This window comes from Protopterus annectens, chromosome 7.part0 (assembly GCF_019279795.1).
Source record: "Protopterus annectens isolate FY-2018-M chromosome 7.part0, PAN1.0, whole genome shotgun sequence".
Taxonomy (NCBI): Eukaryota; Metazoa; Chordata; order Ceratodontiformes; family Protopteridae; genus Protopterus; species Protopterus annectens.
Window position 1 is genome coordinate 976,291,632 of NC_056739.1, and position 14,089 is coordinate 976,305,720.

Sequence of the window (14,089 nt, forward strand, 5' to 3'; positions counted from 1 at the left end):
ACCTTAGTTAAGAGCCCAAATCCTCTATTTATTTATTTGAAAAGTTCAACTGGGTATGAACCCATTTTCAGTGGAGGCCTGGGGAGAAAAGCTCCACAGTACACATTAAAGTGAATTAAAACATTGAACAATGGTTACAAATATTAAAACAGTAACAATGTAGTACAATATGTGAAATACAATAAAGGAAAAATAAGCAAAATATAAAGGCAAGCAATAAAGTTGACCATACATTATATACAAGGTAGAAGAGATTTCCTAATGTGCGTGTTACACAATGATGCATGAAAAAAGAAGAGAATAAGGAATAGGTCATAAAAGTCATATACCTTTTCTGACAGGAGAACTAAACAGTAAATTTCAGTCAAATTCTGAGACAGATAAAGGTTACTGTAAGAATATAAGGAAAGGACATTAGAATGTTAAGGAATTAGAGCGAGATGAGTCTAGCAAGTAGGTAAAGCAGGAAGGGAAGTAAGATATATCAAAAGAAAGTCTATTAAGAGTGCGGAAGAAGGGAATAGAAAAGAGTACCAAGATGGCAGGGAGCATGGGCAGATCCAAATATTGGTTAGATGTTCGTTCAGCCTAGGTATGAAGGAATAGCAGTGCGGTATAAGTCTATATAAGTTTAAGGTATTTCAACTACCAAAACTGTTATCAGGAGTACATTTTCAAGGACTATTGAGTTTCATTGTATTTTTAAAGAATATTGAGTTGCAGTGCAATTTTAAGGAATGTTGAGTTTCAGTGGATTTTTAAGGAATGTTGCATTTCAGTTCATTTTCAAATAATGTTGAATTTCTGAGTCTGTTTTCAAGATCTAACAGTTTTGTTTAGCAAATGGCCATTCAACAGTGTTTGTGCTATAAAATTTGAAAGCAGTGTTAGTAGTACAATAGGGAGCATCTTTCTCTGATGCAGAAGGCTGTGGGTTCTAATCCCACACCATCTAGATGGAGTGCCCTTTAAGGGGGGATGGGGTTGCTGCACTTCTGAGTGTGGCTATCCTTTGGATGAGATGCCTAGTATGAACATGTTCTCTGCTTTATAGCCATTCCATGTTGCAATATTACCAGCTTACCATTTTGTTAAATATAACATGGGTAATTTATTCTTCAAGGGCAACAGGAACTAAATTTGTACATGAAACACTGAAATGTAAAGTTGTTTGCCAGCAGCAACTCCTTCATTAGTTATAGATCTCTTTAATGTGGAATTATTCAGGTGACTTAGTTCTGCAGAGATTGTTTATATTGACTGATATTGGTGGATTGTAATGACAAGACGTTTGAGTGGCATTTTGAGTTTGAAATGTTCTCAAATGGGAAGTTTTGTCATTATTGGTTCATACGCTTTGTTTCATTACTCAATGTAAAAATGTTCAAACTTCAAATTTAAAACAAATGGTAACAAGTGGTGCTGTATTATACAAGGAATATAATTTAATACAGGAGGGTGCATAAAAAAAACACATGCATATATGCACGGTCCTACAAATGTATGCAAGGGGCCTATGGTTTGAAAACAGCCCAATGGTAAACATAACAATGGCCAGGTGCATTTTCTTTGAATGTGGTTTCAGTGTCATTTCAATGAATGTGAGTTTCATAGGCAGAGAAGATTACTGTTCATGCTAAGTCTATATTCATTCTGAGACTGTATTGCTTTGTTTAACAAATAGGTATCAGTGTCTGTGCCATGCCAAACATAAAATCAGAGTTAAGAGGAGCATTCAAAATCTCAATTTTTAACTCATCAGAAAAATTCTGGGAGTGCAACCAACCACACCTCCTAATCACCGCTGAAAATGCTGCATTTCTAGAAGTAGGATCAGCCCCCTCCAAGGCACTTTTTAAAACAAATTTTGACACCCGAGAAACATTGGAAACACTATCTTTTACAAAAATGTTTCAGGCAACAATGTTACAATGCAGCAAATACATCTGAACTATACATGCACCTCAACACAAAACATCCACATTAAATACTGGTAGTTAAACACTGTAAAAGTTACTGTGCTGAACTGAACTAGCTTCTTTTCCTGAGATCCTAGTTACTTGCTTAGTTTATCTTGAAGGAGTAGGCTAGAAGAAAACATGGTGGTCTTATTATCAAAAGTTGCTGGGGACACAGAAGCAGTGTCCTCCTCAGAAAAAAAGGGGCTTGGTGCCAGGAAAGGCTGCGCATACTCTAAACATATTAAACACTTTTACTATGCAAAGCCTCAGTAACCAGAGGAGAACTACAAGTCATCCTGAAGACATCTTCTAATGCTGGGATCAATGGGGCAAAGTTCTCAATGTCAGGGGCCTCATCTTCCAAGAGATCATAAACCCCTGTTAATCTTTGGAGCAGCTAATGATTGCTGCTAGTAGAATACATCTCTAAATCAAGTCAACATTTGGAAAAAGAAAACATATATTTGGGTACCTATACCACTAAATGTTCTATGTATATTTATTAAAGTTATTTTCAATTTTATTAATTTTAGATTTACTTCTGGGTGTGATATCATTGTCCTCCCTGTCACTCATGACTGTTGGGTTTGACTCTTGTGCAGTACCGTGTATTTATTGGTCTTCTGAACTTCATTATTCTGCTTTTTGTAGTTACCTGCACTGGTTCATCTTCAAAGGAAGCTGAATGATCTGATTCAGACATATCACTGTCCTCAAGCACAGGATCCCCTTCAAAAATGGGATCCTTAGCAGACTGATTGGAAGTGGAAGCACCGGCATTGGTCATAACCAAGGTATGCACACTGTAATCAACTGCCTGAACAATGGATCAAGCCATAGCCACCATATTAGGTGGTAAGCTAGTGAGGGACTGCTGTCCCACCACTTGGTGAGTCTTCATGTCTTTTTAGCATACATTATACTAGTGGGAGAATTTCTGGAGGAAAAAGAATCAGTATTGGCAGCAGATTCTGCACCTCCGATATCTTTTGGTTCTCCCATATTTGAAGGTGGCAATAGTACAGCCCTGTTAGATGTGTCTGACCTCCGTGTCACACATAGTTGTGATACTATAACCACACCAAGCATACTAAGCAAACTCAAGTCTATTTCTATAGGAAAACTGTACTGAATACTGTACTGTGGAAAAAAGAAACTCAGCACAAAGCACAATAAACACATCACAGAGACCCTGAATATAAATAGGCCATTTTATCATAACATAAATAGAAAAAGCCTAAAAATAGTCTTAGACCAGAAATTAAGAGAACTATTATGTAAAATTCCTGTCAGAAATGTCATATAAACAAAACAGTGCCAAAATTGTGATTTAAAAGAGAAATTTGTTTAAAATGTGTAAATCTACTCAAATACAGCAAAGAACAATTAATCCAAACCTTAAGCATGGAATTAAATATAAACTTAAAAAAAATTCCTGGCAGAAATATTTCACAAACAAAATGGTACCCACATTGCAATTTAGACAAAACAATTGTTTAAAATGTTATAAATATGCTAAATGACTTAAAACAACCATATCCCCAAAGGAAAAATATACAAAACAACAGTTTTCCTGTAAAAACTTTCAAAACAATTAATGGAAATAACAGCCACTAATTAACTGTTATTCTGGCAGCATGAGGGAATGAGAGTAGCTACACTAAAATGGCCTAAATGCAGAAACTCAGTTAAATAATCAGAAGAAGCCATAAACACTTTAAAATGATTAAAACTCCCACAGAAATTCTGAAAAAAAATGTAAAATAAATGGTATAAGTGTTATACTGTATGAAAAATCACACAAACTATATATATATATATATATATATATATATATATATATATACACACACACACACACACACAAAAGAAAAATATGAATTACCACAATACACTATTCCAGCACTTATAGAAAAAGCAGAGGGAGGAAATAAAACTGCAAAGGAGTTTCTTATCTGAGCTGTGCAGTTGATACCACCCAATGAGAAAAGCAATATCCCAAGAGATCTTTCAATGAATGTGGCACAAGAAAACTGAAAGGATTCTGTTTGTGAGTGTGAAGGGCTATCCTCGTTCTGCCAGGTGACTGGACCTTCTCACTCACAGACAGAAAGTGGAGGGACTTCTGAGCTTTGACAGACTGCCAGAGGGAGGGTAGCAGGCTCTACCACACACATGGCAGTAAGGCAGTGTGTTTGTTAAACATCACAAGGTTTGCTTTCTGCTCTAATTTTCAACACTTAAAATTCAAAGAAAATAAATCTTTAACTTAAAATTGCATTGCCAAAGAGGAGTAAAAAGAAGAAACAATGGAAATGCTCAAACTAAAAACAGTCCCAGCTCTTCACACAATACAGAAACAATTAATCCCTTTAGCACAATGTTTGTTTCTTGCCTAATCCAACATTTCTAAAACTAGAAAAAAAACAAAGAAATTCAAAGTGCAATAAAATAAGACTGAAATGAAAACAATATACGAATACAAACTACAAACCAAAATAATTAGAAACACTTACACTGCAATATTAACTGTTACCTATCAAGAAAACCTCAGTATGTTAGTCATTTGGTAAAAATGTGGGGCTTGCTCACCATACCAAAGGGGAAAGCCACAGAATAGAAATGACACTATTTTTTTTCTCTCATGTTTCAATTGTGGGGCACAGCCCTACAAATTATGGGCTAAGAAACCAAAAGAAAAAAATGTTGAAACTTGGCTGAAAACTCTGTTTTTAACACCCTATCACTATTTCTTTAGAAGAGGAGGCCTTGAAGCTTAAAACCTTATGCTTTCCAAGTTTCTTCTGCCTATATCTTGCTGTGAACTGAACCCATTCATAAAACCTGCCTAGAAAGGACCGATGTCAAAAGGGAACTCTCTAAACAAAGGTCATCAATTGAAGAAGGGATATCAACTGTTGTGAGCAGAAGGCATGATGACTGGGAAATACCAGAGCACAATGTCATTTATAATACCTGTAAATTCTCTATCTGAAAGTAAGACACATTCACCACTTTGGAAGATATCCCCCAAGGCTACAAGTAGGAGGCAAGCTTCATGATCACTTTCCAAGAGTATGGGGTGTCCTTTTAAGTCATACATACCTCCTAACCATAGAACTAAAGTTACACAGTTAAATGGCATGTGTAGCCAGGTATACTTAGGGATCTATTGCAAGGTCCTGAGTCTTAGTTGCTTGAAGACCACTGTCTTACAACTTGGCATTTAGGTGTCTTTTAGCTCACACTGTCAATCCCTCCTGCTCAAACTCAACCACATATTCTTTCAATATGCATCAGATGTGCAGAGAGAGTGGAGATGTTTCTCCTCACCTGAGCACAGCAGCAGAGTTCAACCAACATAAGTGTGGCAGCTGCAGGGAGGGAATAGGAAGGGTAGAAACATAGATGAGAGTCTCAAGCAGCAATCAGGAGTGGGATTTAGGTTTAGGGAGCAGAATGGGAGTTTAGGGTTACAGAGTAGTTGGTGACTTTAGGTTTAGGTAGGAAGAGTGGAGTTTTAGATTTTGGAAGTGACCAGGGACTTTACAGTTAGGGAGGGGAGTGCTATGGTTAGGGTTATGGACTTTGTGGGAGTTTTAGGATTAGAATTAGGGATGTGGCAGGGAAAAGCAGCTCAGCAGGTTTAGGACTAGTACAAGTTAGGACAGTTTTTACTCAGAGCAATTGGCAATAGCATACAAAGCTTTTGAAGTAGAACCCATAATCAGCATGCCTAGTTTTTAATTTGTAGGGTAGAAGAGTTGAAAATTATACTTACCCTTATTAAAATTGTAGAAGAAATATCCAGAGAGCTATACATAGTTTTTAAATGTGAGGTGAAGTGGGAGACAATGATACAGCTTTCACAGGTGTAGACTAGCCTAATGAGCACTGGGGCCCTTTTAAGCCTAGTCATGCACCCCAACTCTCTGACAAGATCCGGTACCCTTGATAAGTGTAAGAAGGGGCTTGGAAGATGAAACATTTACAAGCAGGGACCTGGGAGATGAATCATCCTGTATCCATTACAGACATGGGTGCCAAACTAGGGATGAATTTCCTGTTTCCCCATCCAATTATCCAACTTACACTTGAATTAGGTTAGGGAGGAACTCTGCTTCACGTGGATAGGTAGTCTGTTCTAAAGAAGTGGTGATCTCTTGGAAACAGCTGTCTCTGCAGCAGGTCCTATTTATATCACAGGTAAGATTTAAGTTTTTAGAACAGGTAATTCCGGTGCTGTTTGTTTTGTGGATATACAGGAAATCCATCAGGATGGGGGTCCAACAATGGATTGTATGCCAAGCATAGATCTCCCTTCAAAAGCCATTAGTAGACAGAATACAGGGATGGGGCTTTGAAATGCTCTGTATAGGACATGTATTTATGCCCTATATTCTTTTAGTCAGGAACCTCTGTGGATGTTCCAACTGTTGGATGTGCCTGGTTAGGTACTTATCAAAGGAGGCATTGTACTCAGTTATAGGTCTGACGAATGCAGAGGAACAATGACTTCCTTAGATGTAGATGCCTTACTTTTGTTTGTAAGTTGGACAACAAAGAATGATTTCCTCACTACTGCAGACATGTCATGGTCAGAAGCTGGAATACTGTTTATGTATGTCCTCTAGTCCTTGACTACTGGGTTAACTGTTAGGTGTGTATTGTCAATATGACAATTACAAGGGTTGTGTGACTTCCCAATGAATACTATTAATCATTACGTGGCACTTTGTTTTAATCCATTGTTCTGACACAAGTTATTTGTCTGTGTCAGCCCTTTCTGGTGAACATTAGTGTGATTGAGGATTCTATGACTACTTATAACTTGCAATTGTCTGAAAATTTGGTTAGCCAGAGGCCCTTAACATTGGCCTTGATTTCAGAGAAGTAGATGGCAAAATGTAGTAACCCCAAGACTAATCCCTGAGGGACTCTGCTTGTGACTGGCCTCTTTGTAGAGTTGGACTCGCATATTCTAACTTTCTGGGTCCTGTCTGTGAGCTAGCTAGTTATTCAATAGGTGACATAAGGGTTTATACCTGACCTGTTGAGTTTGTCAAAAATGCCTGAGTGGGATATTGTGTCAAATGCATTTGCCAGGTCAAGGTCGGCAGTGTGAACCATTTTGCCCTAGGCCATTGCTTTGCTTTGGTGATTTTTTCAAAGAAGTCCATTAGGTTGTGAATATATGATGTGCCCATGACGAAAATAAACTGGGTTGGGTCTAGTGTCTGGAAGTTTCCTATCTCATTATTATTTTTTAAATATCTTTATTAACATCACACATTGCATAATGACATAACTACACAAATGATGTATACAAATCAGTGTATAACAAGACTATATATTCCCCACTCTGAAGGAGGTATGGGCCTCCTCAAAATTGTATAGATCAGCAATCATAGGACTGCATACATATGTGCTGACCTCACAAGACCCAAACAAAGTATTAAAACATGAGGAGAATAAGTCAAAGATGACTTTCCTACTTCATTCAGCAGAAACATATTGATGTCAAGCAGGAATGGAAATCAAAGCAGAAGTAAACAAAAATGAGACAACAATGGAATGTGCCAAAATACAAAAGAATGAGTGTAAGGTGAAGGGTCAGATGACTAGGCAAGAAATGTGGAAAATGCATAAATATACTTGTAAGTATAGAGACCTCTTGGAACAACCTCATGTTGATCAGGATCGAATACGGGAAAGGTTAAGGAGAGATGAATTTAAATCAAAAGATAAAAGGTTAATATTGGTGACCCGAGATAGTGGAGTACATACACATTGGTTTACAACATCCATTGAACATGTAAGAGAAACAGACAAATGTAGGTTTTGTAAAACTGAATTGCAAACCGTTGCAGGTCGTGTTGCTGGTTGGGATATACTAATAGCAGAAGGACTGTATACTGAAAGGTATAATAATGTGGCAGGAGTGTTGCATTTGGGATTGTGCAAACATTATACAATTGAAGTAGCTGAAAACACTGAAACACGACCCAGAAAGCATTATAGGAAATTATGAAGTTTATATCACATGGGATCACCCATTACCAACAGTTAAAAAAATAAATGTGAAAAAAACAGATATAGTAGTCCATGAAAAGAAGACAAAGTAGCATTGATCATTGAAATTGCTGCACCCAGTGACTACAGTATCTTACATACAGAGAGATCAAAGTCATAAAATACCAGGATTTGCAGGCAGAAACAAGGGCAACATGGAAGCAGGATGCCCAGACAATTTCCAATAGTATTAGGAGGAATGGGTCTTATAAAAAGTATTTACAATTGTACTTAGATATGTTAACTATACATGTAACTCCATATGAATTGCAGGAGGAGTCAATACTGGGCACATTGTGGGTGCTGTGAACAGTACTTCTGGCTAACATTAAATATTGAAACAATACTAATTTCATGAACTTTAGCCATATGTTGACTTAGGAATGCGTCTATTCCCATCATGGTATTAGAAACCCAAAAGACTCTGAGAAATTAAAAAAGTGAGAGACATGAGTACACAATCAGTTATAAAAGACAATATAAACAATTACACTTTTTTCCTTTGTACACACTATACAGATATGATTTTTGCATAAACATGTACTCATTTTAACATTACAGAGACTTAAGTCTTGCCTTCCCTGAAAAGTCATTCCTCCTGAACATTACTCTGTATGCATTTTCCTACAGATTCTATTGATTTATATGTAACTTACTCATTCCCTTTTCTAGACATTCCACCTCCAGTCCTTTTCTCTCTTTTACAACATTCAGCAATTCTGCCACAGTTGGTTTTGCTTTTGATTTCCATTTCCTAGAAAATGTTTTTGTTGATGGCCAACACCATTAAACCTAGATTCTTAAATTTATCAACTGGTTACATTCCTCAAAATCATGTTCCAAGTACCGCTCTCTCTACCATCACACTTATAAGAACTGCTGTCTCCCTGAGGAAAAATTCTCTGAAGTCTGTCTGGGGTATAAAAATACCAATGCAAACACTTCCAATTGAAATATATTTTATATTTTAATATAATAAACATTAATTTATTTTGTAACACCTTTATTGAATTATCACTTAAGACATAGGCAAACATACATTTATATAAAAGAAAACAAATCGTGTAAACATGTTAACATTTACAAACATTATACATCACATACATGCTTTCCTACATTATCAATCCAACATTATACAAATTGCTCAATTTCTACCTTCCCTTAAACCTCACTCTTTCTCCATAACATTATTCTACTTGTACTTGTCCTCAGTTTTCCATTTTTTTCTGTTTAGTTTGTTCCTACCATTTTCTAAAGATCCCATTTCCAGTTCTTTTATCTCTATTACAGTACTCACTACTTCAAGTACAGTTGCTTTAGACTTTGATTTCTATTTTCTAGTAATTGCTTTTTTGGCATTGACCAGACATACACTTAACAAGGCCTTACTATGTCTAGACAATTCATATCCTCCATCCCAACTAAAAACTCATTTTATTAGTAACACCCATTTGCTCACCCGATATTTCTGACAGAGTACTCTTAAAGTCTGTCAACTCATTACACTTCAAAAAGATATGTTCCCAGTTACCTCTTTCTTATCTATCATACCTCCAACATTTGCCATCTACCTGAGGAAGAATTCTTTAGAGTTTTCTTGGGGTATAAAAATACCTATGCTACACTTCCAAGCAAAAATCCTACATCTTCTAGACTTTGTTGTATATTTTGGGAAAACTGCTTATCCAATCTCTCTTCTAACCTTGTCAGATTGATTCATATAGTTGCCATGTAATATTTTATATGCTCTACTAGTTATCCATTTTGAACAGCAGCTTCTTTTCTAGATTCATCTAAAAATTCTACCACAGCAGGTTTTTCACTAAGGATTCCCCTACCCTGTTCTCTTTGCCTCTTCTCATCCTGTCATCTTTCCCTCTCTAGTTATTTGCTCCCAATACTTTGATTCGTTTGTCAATTTTCTCCAGTAAATTCCAGCCCACTCCTCCCTATTCTCTATAACTCTAATTGCAGTCATCCTTATTGGCAGAATCCCCTTTCTCTATTCTCACATTGGCTTAGTTCTTAGAATACTTTCTGCTACTTTATGAATATAATACTCTGTATGGCTGTTGTTATTCTCATTAAGGATCTGTATCCAAAATCCAAGTCTCTCCTTATTTCTTGAATTCCCCCCTACATAATCATCACCTTGTTCCACTTTGAATTATAGCTTTTGCTTTTATGTATATGAGCCTTAACTGTGTAGCTGTAAAATATCCCTTTAAATAAATTAATTTTATATAGACTTGTTCTATTGGAAGGATCAGTTTATCCCACTTGATCATTGCCCTCTTCTCCTCCCAGATAAAATCCTTCAAGTCTTTATTAATTACTATCCCAAAGTTCTCCTCTGGTTGATACAAATAAACCTGACTTGTATATAAAACTAAAGGGACTCAAATATGTTCACTGCATATATCTTGCTATCCATAAACATAATAAAGATGATAATCCCAGCGAAACAACAAAATCCATAAACATAAGCAAGAGATTCCAATGTCTCGATTTTTGTATTTTTTTTTTGTTTAGCCTCTTCCCACATATCCTTACCTGCCACAATAGAATCCTTTTTAACCCATATTCCTAATTATACAACCCCCATTACCATTCCAAAACGTGTACGCTGATTAGTCAGCGTGCACGTTGTAAATCAAAGACTTACACTAATGGAAAAAGTCCGGGCGACCGGACTTTTTCCATTAGTATAAATCTTTTTTTTTTTTGGACAGCAACGGAGAACGGAAGAGCTCTGTCGCTGTTATCTTGCTATGTTAAATGAGTTTAACATAGCAAGATATCTTTAAAAAAAGCAACGGAGATCTTCCTTTCTCTGTTGCTTTTGTTAAAGCTGTCTCGCTATGTTAAACTCATTTAACATAGTGAAACAGCTTTAAAAAAAAAGCAACGGAGAAAGGAAAATCTCTGTTGCTTTTTTTTTAAAGCTATCCCGCTATGTTAAATGAGTTTAACATAGTGTGACAAGATTTTAAAAACAACGGAGATCTTTCTTTCTCCATTGCTTCCACACACACAGTTCTGGTGTACTGCGTAACCATATGCATGCGCAGTACATCAGAACTGCCACAGAATACTGGACAGCTGTGGAAGGGCAGCAAGGAGGCATTATACAATGCCATTATTTAAGAAAAGTATTTTTTTTGTTAAATAATGTCATTGTATAATAGCAATAACCCACTTCTGGGTGTGGGTAATGCTGGATTTACCCACAGTGTCTTTGTTTGGCCACTTGGGCTTCGCCCCCGTACCAAACCACACCAACCGTGGGTAAAGCCAGCATTACCCACACCCAGGTGTGGGTTATTGCTTAAATACTTCATTTTATGATGTCTTCATAAATATGGGTATTACTGAACTAGTTCATGTTTGAGTACATAGTCTATGGCTATAGCATTTCTTTTGTCTGCATTATTTTTATATCTCAAAAAACAGAGATGCCCTTTTCTGGTTTTATCAGGTACAAAATAATATTGTCTGCAAATAAAGCCAACTTTCCTTCCCTCATATCTCATCCTAATTAACCTTATGATTGTATCAGGAAATGTAAATGATTCCATTGCCCTATGCATAACATTTCAGCTTTCTCTGCATCAAGACCCACTAACAACAGTGCTATTTTCTTACATTCTGCTTCCCTCTGCATCATCTTTGTTCTATTAATGTCATCAAATGTTTGCGTCCTCTTCACAAAACAACATTCATCTATATCTATTAATTTTGGCAACACCTTTGTCGTTCTTTTAGCTATTAGACACATACAGTTTCTAATCATGGGTCTGATTGGTCTTTATCATTTTTAAGTAATACAGCCACTACAGCTATCTTCCAGGATGTTGGTGGCTCCCCTCCGTTTAAACTACTGTCAAACAAAACCTTCCAGATCTTTATCACTTTCTTTCCTTTTTAGCTTCCAAATTTCTACAGGAATTCCATGTATTCCTGGAGACTTTCCTGCAGATTGGTTATGCATCACCATTTTTATCTCATCTCTTCATATCTTAACTATTAGTTGCTGAACCTCGTCTATCGCTAACCTTGGCATAATTAAGTATTCTATAAATATTCCCATTTGTACATTTTCTTCATTTCCACATTCCTCTACTTTATAGAAGTTTTCATAAAAAATTCTGAAATATTTCTAGTACCTCTTTAGGATCTCAAGTTATTTTTCTCCCTAAGTTTGGCAACAGCCCTTTCTGCTTTCTGATGTCTAAGATGATCTGCTAAGTGTTTTTATGGTCTGGAGTTATTATCAAAAACAGTTGCTTAACAGCATTCTAAACTCATACATAATCCAGATACTCCTTTATTTTCTCTTTAGCACTCTGCAATTGCACCTCTTCTTGCTCAGTGAGAATCCACTTATTCTGCAATACTTTAACCTTTGTCAGCACCTCTAAATATTTCTTATTACTCCTTAACCATATCACTTTTTCTTTTATTTCTACTGTATTTTTAAATTTTACTTTCATTTTATCCCACTCACAAACTATAACTTCTGAAGAAATGTCCACTGCCCCTAATAGTTAAATTCTTCTCTTTTTAACAGATGTGTGTGTGTGTGTGGGGGGGGCACCTGTATCTTCATTACCCTGAATTGGTATCTTAGTTGTTACTGGCACATGATCTGAAATAGTTATTGGATGTTTGTCGAAGCTTTCGATTAAATGTACATGTTCCTGTGAAATTGGCTACGCTTCTGGTGTCATTCTAAGGGGATCCAGTATCTGTCTGCCTGGGATGACATGATCGACAAAACACGATGCTTTGCCAGAGATGGCCTGCACCTGTTGCCCTTGGGATTCCGGATACTGGCTAAGGCTCTTGCCACTGCTATATTACCTTTTTTAGGCAAGATTCAAATGACAAATTCACCACCGTAATAGGTACAAGCAAGCAAAATCTGAGGGTAATGCTACTTAATGCTAGAAGTCTAAACCTCAAAATGCACTCACTCGAGGCACTCCTTAAAATGGAGAACAACAACATCTGTGCAGTGACAGAGACCTGGTTCAAGGCTCCAGAGAGCACCCCTGCATTACCAGGCTATAATTCATACCACACCTTTCGGCCAACTAACCTGGACCGAAGCACTAAAGGCGGAGGCGTGTCCATACCTCCAGGCTAGTTGCTCAGCATAATGCATCTGAGATTATCCAAGTGCAACTAACTCTGGGCAAGACCACAGTGCAAATTGTAGCTTGCTACAGATCCCCCACCATGTCCCAGGATTCCCACTCCTCATTTCTTGATACATTGGAAAATATTAGGGTACAACCTAACACCCTTATAATGGGTGATTTCAACTACCCCACCATTAACTGGGAAAACTACTCATGTACCAACTCTTGTGCTCAATGTTTTATGGAATTCATAAATTCCAATGCCTTGGATCAACTTATCCACACCAACAGGGGCAGCAATATCCTAGACCTGGTCATTGCCAACATGGGCAACCGGTGTTCCACACCAGAGGTCACTTCCTCATTGGTCAGATCTGACCACAAGCAAATCACCCTAGACATCCACATCCCACCCCCACCCCACCCCCCATTAGGGAAACCACAGCCAACTTCACGCTTCTTAAGGCAGAAGTGGCAAACTTCACGACAACCACGCTGACGGACAATAGAGATACGACTGCTGAATCCTATATAATTGTACTTTATAAGCACTTACATGAGTGCATGGATCATGCAATCCCTAACAGAACCAAGATGCTATCCTCAAAAAAAAGGAAGCCAATCTGGTGGTCCCCTGCTATAAACAAACTTTACAACAGAAGAAAGAAACTGTTGCAAAAAAGAGTAATATCCCATGATTGGAGGAACTCTGTGGTCAGCCTCAGTAAGAAGCAGAGATCCCTCATAAAATCCTCCAAAGCTAGTTATGAAAACAAAATCGCCACTGATTCTAAAGACAACCACAAAGCATTCTATAGCTATGTCAGGAATCTCAATGGCAACACTCAGATCTGCTCTGAGTTGCAGCACAATGGCACTAAATATACAGAGCCAACTGATATTGCCAACATC

At 37.2% G+C, this 14,089-nt stretch overlaps 1 protein-coding gene across 2 annotated transcripts in view; it reads right to left on the reverse strand.

The window, feature by feature from the left end:
- HCN4 (hyperpolarization activated cyclic nucleotide gated potassium channel 4) overlaps positions 1 to 14,089 on the reverse strand; it is a 2,820,592-nt gene that overhangs the window by 586,707 nt on the left and 2,219,796 nt on the right. The window lies entirely within an intron of this gene.